The sequence below is a fragment of the Pan paniscus genome, chromosome 3, assembly GCF_029289425.2.
Source record: "Pan paniscus chromosome 3, NHGRI_mPanPan1-v2.0_pri, whole genome shotgun sequence".
NCBI classification, from domain to species: Eukaryota; Metazoa; Chordata; class Mammalia; order Primates; family Hominidae; genus Pan; species Pan paniscus.
In genome coordinates, this window is record NC_073252.2 from 166,286,641 (window position 1) to 166,299,638 (window position 12,998).

The 12,998-nt window shown below is 38.4% G+C and overlaps 2 protein-coding genes across 2 annotated transcripts in view; one reads left to right on the forward strand and one right to left on the reverse strand.

Moving 5' to 3' along the window:
• Positions 1–12,998, reverse strand: part of DDX60L (DExD/H-box 60 like) — a 259,291-nt gene that overhangs the window by 165,721 nt on the left and 80,572 nt on the right. The window contains exon 4 of the mRNA XM_055111991.2: positions 7,559–7,700. The gene's annotated coding sequence lies outside the window, so the exon portion shown is untranslated. The remainder of the gene's footprint in view (positions 1–7,558; positions 7,701–12,998) is intronic.
• Positions 1–12,998, forward strand: part of PALLD (palladin, cytoskeletal associated protein) — a 423,408-nt gene that overhangs the window by 12,948 nt on the left and 397,462 nt on the right. The window lies entirely within an intron of this gene.

Below are 12,998 nucleotides of genomic sequence, written 5' to 3' on the forward strand. Positions count from 1 at the left end.
GAAATAAGCTTCCAGTCACTGTTTATATGATCCACAAGTTGTGGTCCAAAAAATGTAAATAAAAATACCCTAGGGAATAAGAACTTTTTCCTAAGATGACAGCTTTTAGCCTTGGTTGTTGAAAATGGTGAGTATTTCTAATGAAATTGAAAACAAGTCTAGGGAAATGAATTTCCAAGTAATGGAGGAGAATCTTTGAGAACGAGGAGAAAGAGGAGAGGAGGGGAGGGGAGGGGAGGGGAGGGTAAGGAAGGGGGAAGGGAGGAAGGAGGGGGGAGGGAGGAAGGAGGGAGGCAGACAAAGAAAACTCTCATCTGAAGATTAATGGTTCTTTTAAAGTCAGAAAGATCTTCAAAATAATTTTCACCATTATATAGACATTACAGACCAATTGCTTTGACAGAGAATATTCTAATTGTGTCAGTGCATAGAGAATGCAATAGATATACAGTTGTTGACATCTAGGGAGATGAGACAGAAAATGTTTCAGTTTTAGACTTTGAACCACTACAAAGACCAAGAATTCTCCATATCAATATATGAATTTGATTACGTTAATGGACCAGCATGGGCCCAGCATGCTTTCTAGAAGGATAGTAATGAGAAGGTATTGATAAATAAGAGGATTTGTTCAAGGTCAGGGCTTAGCTAAGCCTGGTCACTCCAGTCCAGGGGCCTTGTTATCCCCTAATGAGGAGGTCTTGAAAGTTAACACCAGAAGCACGGTAACATTCAACCACCATCATATATGTCTGTGCAGTCACTGTGTAGAATTACACATAGTACTAAATTGTAGGAAGTTTATGCTAAAATTGCCATTTTCATGCTTGTCAACCCTATGGTCATCATTCTAAAGTCACCAATTAAAATGATTCCTCTTTATTTTCTTACAGAGCTATTAACACTGAACCCTCACGAAAGTTATTGTCATTCTCCTAGTAATACTAATAGATATAATAATATTAATAGCCAACATTTCTTGAGTACTTAGTGTATGCCACTCTTCTAAGGGCACTACCTGTATAAATTCACTTATTCCAATAAGCTAGATACTGCCAGATTTCTGGGATTCTAAGACATCTATTTTACAACACTTTAACATCTTTGTAATCAGAACTCTTTACAGAAAAGGACATACTTAAACAACAGCTGTCAGATGACTCATTTTGTGGTTGTATTGCTTGTACACATACAAATTTGGTCAGAATTGTTTGTCAGCTTAATTATTTACTTGGCCAGTACTATATGCTGTTTCTTTATTAGTGGTTCATAAAACAATGGTATCTAGTGGTGATTTCATGTTAGATTCAGTGAACTACAAATTTGTTTTCTCCATTTTAAAAATAACATACTAAGATATGAATAGTTTAGCAAAACTTCCCAATTGTCCAGTTACTGGTAGGGATGGAATTCACACTGAGACAAACTGGCTCCTGGGTCTGTACTTTTTTGTTTCTAATTTTTATGGGTACATAGTAGGCATATGTATATATGGGGCACATGAGATTTTTTTGATACAAGTATGCAGTGTGTAATAATCACATCATCATAGAAAATGAAGTATCCCTCCCCTAGAGCATTAACGAATCTGTACATTTTAACTGCTATACTCTACTGCCATAGCCCTTCTCAAGATCTGTCTCAGTGGAGTTTGGGTGAGTCCTCCTGACCATCAGAAACACCACCACAGATAGTGAGCAGTTCTCTGAAAGCAAACCTCATGAATGGCTTCCTTCCATTGCCCCCAGACAATGTTAAGAAACCTTAAAAAAGAAAAGAGCCATGATTGATTCTTTAGTGGTCCTCATGAGAAAACTGTGCTGTATACATTCCCAGCCCACTTTGTGGTGTCACATGAGGAAGAGCCAGTGTCTTTACTCTTAGCAACAACCTTCCTTGATGCAACTTGTGAGGGCCTGAGCTACAGTGCCTCCTCTATCAAAGCCATTTTGCTGGGTTTCTCTTTCTTTTATAAACAGAACACTGATCCCAAGCAGAATATAACAGATATGACTTGTAATCCGTTATAGTACCATTTAATCCTTATGTTTAGCTGCCAGCATTCTAATTAAGAATGTGTTGGCATATGTTGGCCAGAATCCTGCAACATGGAATTATTCCATGGGCCAAGCCTGAGGACAGACATTGCTGCCTAAAATCGAGGAAGAAAGGGCCCCAACCACACTTTAGTTCAAGTGACTTCTGATATACCTTTTCTACAAAAGGCCATTGCAAAATACAATTCTGCAAGATCATTTTTTACGAAATAAATAATTTTAACTTTGAACAGGGAGCTAAGAGGGAAGCATGAAGATTGAAGAAATCAAATTAACTTTGGAACGAGAGATTGTCATCATAGCCTAAAAAGTCAATGAGCACATCAAAATGAGAGAGATTCCTCTGCCCACAGTAAAATTCATCAGGGGGCCACATGGTATAGTGTATCTAGGTGTTAGGTGTGCAGACAAGGAATGGTGTGCCTCAGTTTGGGGTCAGTTTCACTGACTGAACATCTGTGCTGCCCCATTGTACACACTCAGCTCTACAAATATCTTGACCAATTCATTTCCAACCTAGATGCTAGATATTTGGGAGAAATTTTTAATTGGAGGGGATTGGCACATATGTTGTAAGTGCCCCATTTGTTTTACTATTTGTTAATGGAAAATGCCAATGGTATACCTCAAATTAAAGATACCATCACTCTTAGTAATAGTTTAAACAAGATATTCCACAGAAGAAGAATGAGAAGAATCACTCTAGTATGAGAGCTATTGTGTTTGGATTGTATTTTCTTTTCTAAATCCTAATAGGCCAATGCAGGTAAAATGATGAATCCATTAACAAGGTGTTTCTATCTTATTACAAATCAAAGTAACTTTACTACCACTGTGTAACCTATAATAATTATATACCATATAATATATAATATATACTGTAACATTTATGTTGCCAATTTTAAAATTTTATACTGATCTAGTCCCTTTCACCTGCAAATCTTAAAATCTTAACATTTGTTCATCCAGTGCACTATGTAAAATGGCTTTAGCTCTTTGGAATTGGAAGTTGTATCTTCTAACATGGCCTAGGAGCAGCCCCTGCCTTCCAGCATAGAGTTCAGCTTCCAACACACACCTCAAGAACCATGGGTTTTTTTGGAACATGAGGCCAGCTCTTAGCTACCTGCAATTCGGAACGTACTATTTGGTTTCAGCAGTTTCTTGACCCTTCATGGGGTCATCTTCAAGTTCTGAACTGTCGCATATGTGTTTTTTCTCTTTGCCTTTGGATAGTTTTCTGGCTTTCAGATTTTGATCTTTCAGATTTTGACAAATCAGAAAAAGACCAAACCCAGCCAAAACCTGTCTTTCATTACAGTTTGTTCTGGTTGAAATGTTAAACCTTCTCACATCCGTGGAATTGAAGCAAATTATGATCCAAAAAGAAAGAGGAGTTGGGTTCATCTTCTCTCTCTCACATCCACATTGCAAATCAGTCCTTTCTCACTCCCCATATTTAGTGCTATCTGTTGTCCTCTTGCCTCACTTTCTTCCAGGAGGTCTTCGTATCCTCAGGTAGGTCTACAGAAACACAATTTAGTTTTCCTTTCATCATGCAAACACAATGCTACACCTGCACTAATCATCTGTACTTAAAGCCAATGGATGATGGGGGGCAAGTGTTAGAAATTACCCAAGGCTCTTAGCACCTGGAGTGTTTTCTCACAGCCTCACCTGTATGGATAATTTTGTCAGCCAAATAGAGTAAGTGGATCTTAGTTGATCAGAGCAGGAAACAAGCTTGAAGCCAGGGGTAAAAAAAAAAAAATTAAGAGAAGCAAATGAAGCCTCCAGAAAGGGAATCTGAAAGAGACAAGGTGAAGGATTAGAAGCAGATGGCATGAGAAACAGTTCCAAGAAGCAATGAGAAAAGGCAGAGCTGGTGATAGTTCAGTGCTAGAGACCATTAAACATCCATATCCCAAATGGTTCCAGATCAGACCTCCCAGGGAATGAAATTAATATGCAACAGTCTCCTCCTTTGCCAGCTGCTTGTGGCATTTGTCTCAGCTCTCTGTGAAAAATTGTGTGTACTCACAATAACAAACATATATGCGACAGCAATCCTTCCGAGGTGACACAAGTCATTGTTGAAGAGTCGTGCTCCCAGCACGTTGGGAGGCTGAGGATGGCAGATCACCTGAGGTGGGGAGTTCAAGACCAGCCTGACCAACACGGAGAAACCCTGTCTCTACTAAAAATACAAAATTAGCCAGGCGTGGTGGCACATGCCTGTAATCCCAGCTACTCGGGAGGCTGAGGCAGGAGAATCGCTTTAACCCGGGAGGCAGAGATTGTGGTGAGCTGAGATCGCGCCATTGCACTCCAGCCTGGGCAACAGGAGCGAAACTCCATCTCAAAAAAAAAAAAAAAAAAAAAAGTCATGCTCATGGCATTACTTCCTTAAAACTTTGAGTAGGATACAGAAGGAAATAAAGACAGTAACCTCTTTGGGGTTCTGTACATCTTCACAAAGCTTTTCTTCATAGATCAGAAAAGAAACTTAAATATTCCTTGGGTTTAAGCTGCCACAGAATTGTGTTAAGATTATTAAAATACAAGCATTTAAATATGAGGATCATAAGTCTGCCTTACTACTTTTGCTCCATTATCCTCTGACTCATCATCTTTCATAGACCCTGACAGATCCTCCTCTTCCCACTCTTCTCCACCCCACTGTCTTGCCCTGAGTGGCTGATCTGTGTAGACTAGAACAGACTCCTTCAGGTTTCCGGTTGGGCTAAGTCCTGGAGGGCCCTGGCAGATCAGAAGGAAGAAAGAGAGGAACTCAAGGTACTTAGTGTCCCATCTTCCTCCTATGGGCTTGCCTTGGCCCTCTAAGTCAAATGAAGGTCTCCATCAACACAATGCTTCCCTGTGTTCAGGAAAGTGCATCCACCCTCTGTTCCTTTAGGGTTAAGAGTGGCAGCAATTCTGCTTTGTAGTCCCCAGGTGATCCCTTATCCCTGGGTTTCCTCATACTCTGACGATACCTGCAGATATAATCTTTTCATGAAACCCTCCTTGCGTTGTTTGAGTTTTAGTGTGCCCTCTCTTTCTAGCTAGGACCACAACTGCTACATCCTCCTCCTGATTGCCCAAAACTAAAATGATGATGACCCATAATTATTACCCAGATACGGTGACACAAGCAATTCCTGAAACGCTTTCCTCTGAAATTGCTAAGGATTACTCACAGGCAAGTTACACAGCTTCAAAATTACTTTTCCAGCTCTATATTCCCTATTATTTCTCACTGTTTGCTTTTAGACTTAAGTAAACTTCAACTCCAATTCTATAACTTAGTAAAAGAATCACATTGATGTGAAAGTCCAAAAAGACATTTGATGTTGTAAGTGGAATTTTCCCATTCGTTCACTCTCTGTCAATGAGAAATTAAATGACTAACACTAAATGGAGTGCTACATATGTCTGGCATTTTTTACAAAGGAATTTATATACTTTCTCTCATCCAGTTATCTCGCAAGCTCTGTAGGGTAGGTTCTGTTATTACGTGTTTTAGATGTGAGAAAACTGAGACTCAGAGAGGTAGGCAAACTATCCAAAGACATAACGTGACAGTAATGTGTCTGGGATTATTAACACCAAAAGTTGGCTTTTTGGTGGAATTTGTAACGATGAGTGATTCATACATTTGAAGTGGTGCTTGACTTATTTAATGGTACATAACAAACCACTCCAAAACTTAATGGCTCAAAACAATTTATTATTTTCTCTCACTTACTAGTCTATTTGAAGACTAGCTACCACAGGGGAACTCTTAGGCATTTTTTTCACGTCTGTTATCCTGGAATGTGTAAACTCTAATGAGAACAAAGAATACCGAATATCATGGAGTTTGGATGAGGAGTGTGATACAACAGGGTTACAGTTTGAATTAGGAGTCACGCCAAAAGGAAGGTAGAAAGGAATCCAGATCAGTGGAAAGGAGGAAGCACCTAACATAAGAACTAGGTGTGCCATTAAGAATTATGCTTTGGGCCGGGCACGGTGGCTCACACCTGTAATTCCAGCACTTTGGGAGGCTGGGGCTGGTGGATCACTGGAGGCCAGGAGATGGCCAACCTAGTGAAACTTCATCTCTACTAAAAATACAAAAAATTTCGTTGGGCATGGTGGCACATCCCTGTAATCCCAGCTACTCTGGAGACTAAGGCAAGAGAATTGCTTGAAACCAGGAGGTGGAGGTAGCAGTGAGCTGAGATTGTGCCACTGCACTCCAGCCTGAGCAACAGAGCCAAACTCTGTCTCGAGAAAAAAAAAAAAATGTGTTTTGCTCTTCAAAATCTGACTCCCTCCCTCAGTCATGTAACCTGCAGCACAGTATTAGCGCAAGTGCAGGGAGCCAGGCGAAGGAGGAGGGTGGTACACAATTAAGAAGGGCACAGCCTCCCCAGGCTCTCACTGAACTGCATTACCACATGACGATGGAAAGTCTTCAGCTAGTTTTCCCCCCAAAGAAATGAATCTGGTAAATCACTATGTTTAACTTACATCTGTTTTATTAAAACCTAAGAACAATCGTTTAATATAAAAAAGTTTTTTGAGACATTTTATTACCGAAAACTAAGATCCAATTACATGGCTTCTGTAGTGGGAGTTCTCAGCAGACAGAAGACAATTACAAAATCAAATAAAGCTGTTATAATTTTAAATCAAATAATTACAGACAAAATGACTAAGTATTGATATTTTTGTTTTTAAAAATAAAACCAGGCTAAATAAATGAAAATAAATACTTAAAGAAGTAATTGTTGCAGCTAAAGCAAAGCATATACATTCTTCACCTAAAATATTAGCTTACATGTTTATTTTCATTTTAATGAAACCCAGCCCCTGTACAATATGTGTAAACGTCAAACTAATTTTATGTTTCTCTATTAGGTTTCCCACCATTCTAAATGGTGCACATTTAACAATATTTTATATTTCATTATTACTATGGCCCTCGGGTTCCGTGTTAGAACAATTACATACTGTGAAGAATTAGAAGAAGTTTTTGAGGATTTACTCTCCAGAATAGTGACTGAATATACTTTGATAGAAATGGAGTAACAATAGCTAACTCTAATTTATCTACTGCAATTGGTAATAAAGGAAGATAGTTAAGATCTCAAATCTGGAAGTCTGATATTTTAGCCAACAATCTCAACCTTCTCATTAAACAAAATATTTCTTTGCAGATAAGGCCTCTGCCCTTATTCTCTCATCTTGCTATTGATGTCCATTACGTGCATTTGGACTATGTTATGCATGTGTTGGACATTTATAGAACACTCCTTGAGGGTAAAGCTCTGTTGGGTATTGAAGGGTACAAAGACTCTATCCATCCCTTCAATAAACCTAGAACTGCAGAGAGAGATAGACACCTGCAACTGAAGTTCCTGCCTCTCACAATATTGATATAATTGGCTCCTCCCCTCGCCAATTTTATGGTTTGTGAAAGTTCAAAGCATGTCTTCCATATCTTTTCTCACCTATTAGACTCCTGTTGCTGCATATGCTGCTTCTGTGATGCATTCAGTGGACTCAGATGTAAAACTGCACTGTCTCTTTGAATTCACATTTAGCAATTTTTTATTCACACTTATGAGCTGAATAAACTTCACAGAAGATGGTCTGAAAGGAGACAGATGAGGAACTTACATCACAGGAATGCCCACAATCTGTAAGGGAGCCAAGAAGGCAGGTCATCTGGAAAGCTAAATATCATTTTAAGACATTCATATTCTCCAATAACCATCAATGACCACTACTCACCTCTCTCTCAAAACTGCCCTTTCTTCTCAGCTTTCTCTTTTATCCTGGATTGCAGTAGAAGCTCCAGATTCTTTTCCCTCTAAAAAACAGGGAATGTCCCCCTCCTCTGAAGTCTTGGCACCATCTGATACCTAGATATTCCCAACAGAGAATCCAGTCTCTGGAAGAAGTGTTTGCGCAAATTACAGAGCATATTTTTAAAATATTCTCCCTTTTGTCAAATACCCTTAATTCAAGGCATGAATAAAAAGGACTGGAAAATAATAATGTTATGATATTGCTTATAGTAGTAAGATTTCTTGATTATGTATGTGTGAATATATATAATTGTGGGACCATGTGGTGATTTTTTCCCCTTTTTCTACTATTTGTCAGAATGTTTGGTAATAAGACTGCTTTGGAGTAACAAAGAATTGCTTAAGTAGACTAGCTATAAATTTTAAGCTGATGATGATCAATCTGAAATGGATGGTTAGACCCAGAACCTTATGATTATTTTGCCTGAACAAATTACAGAGATGAAAGGCTGCCTTCAAATTTTTGGACAGGATATCCCAGGTAAAGATGGAATTCATCCTAAAGCAGAGGAGTGATGTAATACCAATTCCATTACCACTCAGTGTCCGGCACTCCAGACCAGAACAAAGCTGAAAAATCGGCCGGTGTGAATGACTCACACTGGACACTGAGTGATACCATTCACGTATCTTCTGTCCCCATGACGGAAGAAAATTGGCCTAAGAAACTCAGGAAGTGAAGCTTATATGGTGAACCAAAAAAGTCAGGCCATGCATGCTTAAGGAATACTCAGTGAAAAACCATGAATGCTGATAGAAAAATCCTCCCTCACATTGATGCTACTACAGTGAAGATATAATGTAGGTAAAAACACTGTCTTCATAAGGTATTGGCCGCCAGGTCAACAAAAACAGCTGCCCTACAGAGGGCATGTTAAACAGAGAACCACTCTATCCCTGAAGTAAATCCTTTCCTGCTTTGGCAATTGAGGGGCTGGAGTTTTACAGGGGAAGGGGAATCTTCCAAAAGCCCTCCTTTTTTTTCTTTTTTTAAAGATTTTTACTTCTCTCGTTTTATTTCTTCTTTAACTTTTAAGTTCATGGGTACAAGGGCAGATTTGTTGCACAGGTAAACTTGTGTCTTGGGGCTTTGTTGTACAGATTATTTCAGCACCCAGGTATTAAGCCTAGTACCCATTAGTTATTTTTCCTGATCCTCTGCCTCCTCCCATCCTTCACCCTCTGGCAGGCCCCAGTATCTGTTGTTCCCTGCTATGTGTCCATGTGTTTTTATCATTTAGCTTCCACTTATAAGTGAGAACGTGCGGTATTTGGTTTTCTGCTCCTGTGCAATTTTGCTAACAGCCTCCAGCTCCATGCACATCCCTGCAAGGGATATGATCTCGTTCTCCAAAAGCCCTACTCTTATTCTCTACAGGGAAACAAGATCTTCACTACTTCAGAGGAAACATAGCACACTACTTATACCAGTCATCCTAAGTCTTCATTCATAAACATAATCTAACTATCAGAATAGCCAGGTATTATAAGAAAACAACAACTTGGCTTCTCTATCTCCACCAAAATGAATGAATAGGACCATCCAAGAAGAAGCTGAGTTATCTCAAGAAAAAACTTTAGGAGAGAAGATTTTAAAATCCCAATTAACAATAGGAAAATACACCATCAATAAAAATAATATTATATTGCTTTGGGAAAAAGTAGGATATAATAAAACTAGAATAGAACTACGTAAGTAAAAATTTCAGAGGACTGTCTGAAAAATCAGAGGATAAAGCTAACTATCTTGTAGAAGAAAAAATTACATTTCTTAAAATGTAGATCACACAGGAAAAGACATCATAAATAGGGGAAAAGGATAGAGACTTGAGGGAGATTCATGGAGGCCAAGGTGCATTCAGTAGAATTCCATAAGAAGAAATCAGAGATAATGAAAGAAAGGGAAACCATTGAAAGAAATATTAGAAGAAAATTAGCTTTTGCTGAAGAAATACAGGAACCTTCTGATTGATTGAAAGACACATCAATCAAGCATTGGGCAGGATAGATGTTTAAAAAATAATAAAGCTCTTGATGCAATCTCAAGATGAAGAGACAATTCTAAAAGCTTCTAAAGAATTAAAATAGGTTACCCAAAATGAAGAATCAGACTAACACCTGATATTTCACCAGAAGCACTAAAACCCTCGAGGACAATAATGCAAAGCATATTTGTGTGTATATGTTTTAGAAAGACATCTGGAAAAATATACATCAAACCTTTGGGAGTTGAGGGAGAAGACTGGCTTTTTACTTTCTACCTTGCTGTTGTTTTAATTTTTAAGATCATCTTTTATTACTTTTATAACTAAATTCTTTTAAAAATCTCTTTCCTTTCTAATTAATTCTATACATGGACAGAGTTAATTAGTAGGCAAAGAGACTAGACGCTGTTACCTAATTAGAATGTTATTATAACAGTCACTGACGAGAAACTGAGAGGGGAAGAACCTACAGTAATAGAAATTAGGGGCCTGAATCAAGGAACGTTTTGAAGATATTTTTCATGATTTGGTGAGTTATTGAAATTAAGAATAAAGGAGAAAGAAACAATAAAGGTGATTCCTACAAGTCTGAATGACTAGATGACTAGATAATTATGCCATTCAGATGAGAAAGACCAAAGGAGGAATAGATTTCTGTTGGATGTTACAGAGAAGTCCATATGATGTTTACATTACGGACTTGAGTCTGAGGTATAGGAAGAGCATTCATATAAAGGGTCTGGCCTGTGGTCTGAAATGGGGGCTGGAGCTTGGGAGAGATGTTGACTGGAGAGATAGCTGGGCCATGGGGTGAGCAGACAAGAAAGAAAAGGACTCATGAGAGATCCATGTGGAGAGCCTGCACCAGGGGAAACTGAGGGAAGAGAAGCCAGTGCTGCGGGAGAAGGAGTGTTCATATGGAAAGGAGGATCTGGAGAGATCAATATCACAGCTAAAGGAGGACATTTTCTCCAAAAAGGAGAAGGATTTGCCACATTGACGAAGACAAGAAGGAAGAGTTGAAATGCAAGTTTTTGATAACTAACAATGTCATTTCTTCTTCAGGAATTTCAGGTTAATAAATATTAGAATGGCCAAATAATCTTGTATAATACATTATGGTTCATCAGGTTGTTCTCATACAGGCATCTCTTCATTACCAAGGGGCTTTTAACATCTTAAGCAAGGCAAAGGTAGAAGACCTCTTACAAGCTTGCACTTTATCTAGATTTCTGGAGAAAACATGGAGTCAAGGAATCCACCCCTTAGGGATGAGTTTCCAGAATTCCAAGCTGAGGTCAATTCCTGAACCAGGAATACCAAGTTCAAGCAAAAGATGGGCTGAAGTTAGGACACAGAGGTGAGACCAAAGCCACCAGGAGCAAGACCAGAGCCAGAGACCAGACAGGGAAGACAAAAACACCATCAGCGAACGTGTTCATCTGAGAGTCAGTCAGAGGACATATTAGCAGTGGCACTATGAAACTAATACCTTCTTGCCTTTCAATCATTTGTCTGTCTTATTAGAGAAATGAATTGTTATCTGATAATATTTCCCACAGAAGAATTTATATTCTCAAGATCTATGACCTATAAAATATGCATATGGAGAAGATTGATACTTTTCTAATATGCATTATGATGAAAAAGAACTATTCATTTCAAATGGTATAATAGGGGAAGTGGTTCCTTCATCATTTTTGGCTTTTGTATCTTCCATTGAACACATTTTCTCTTCTGAACTTCTCCAGTACATATTGCTAATAGCACATGTCTGCTTCTAATCATTTATTACCTCCATACTGACATCTTTTCGACCACATACATTGTATCTTTGTCATGACAGCCACAGGGGCACCAATTCTGTCTTATTTTCCTTTGAATCCTCTATAGCTACTAGAACAGTTTACATAATAGGTTATCTCATACTAATTGGCTGTCTTTTATCACATTACCCAAAGATAATGACTACTGAGGATTATTCCTAATACAACCTAATACAACCTCCATATCTGCATCTGTGGATTCAACCAATCTCAGATTGAAAATATTTGAAAAAAATGGTGTCTGTACTGAACATTTACAGACCTTTTTTCTTGTCATTATTCCTTAATAATACAGTATAACAACTATTTACATAGCAGTCATCATATTAGGTATGATGAGTAATCTAGAAGTGATTTAAGGTATACTGGAGGATGTGCATAGGTTTTATGCAAATACTACATCATTTTATATCAGGAACTTGAGCATCTCTGAATTTTGGTATCCAAGGGAGGTCCTGGAACCACTCCCCCATAGATACTGAGGAATGACTATATTATTTCCTTATGTAGGTTTTATATTTTTTAAAGTATTTTAAGGTACATAAGATCTCTTGATTTTCACAAGAATTAAGTGGCTTAAATGGGAGAGAGGGTGGATTACCACTTAATAGATGAGTAAACTGAGGTTCAAATAATTCAATGATTTTCCAAAAGATTCAGTATTCAAACTACAGTCTATACTTCTTAATTCTTAACTGGGTTACCTTCTACTACCAGAAGTGCTGTTGATTTTCTGTAATTGAGATTCAGATAACCGAACCCACATATCCTAGGCCAGTGGTTCTTATATGGTGGTGGCTGGGGCTAGGGGAAGACTTCAGGGGTGTATGCGTATACCACTTTCCAAGAAGAGATTGGAAATGTGCAGAGTTATCACATGGTGGGTATCACAATGGATGAAAAGTGATTGTGGCATTTAGTAGGACGGGGTGTTTAACACCTTGCAATACTGAAGCCACCACGGTGAGAATTGTTCCATTTGAACACCCATTGCATCCCTCTTAAGAAACTCAGCAAGTTTAGGCAAATAAAGGGAACTATAGCCACCTCTACAAATATCTGACCAAGAGTCCTCCTTTATGCTGTCTATAAGGGGTAAGTGAGCAAAAGCAGGAATTTAGCACACAATCCAGGCTCGTATTCTTTGTACATAAAAATACAACTATTACATCATCGCATTAATAATCACATAAGCAACGTGGTGTGTAATTTACAAGAAGACTTAAAGAACTCTCAGTACCTTGGTGCCAGTTAGAGACTTCACTGAAT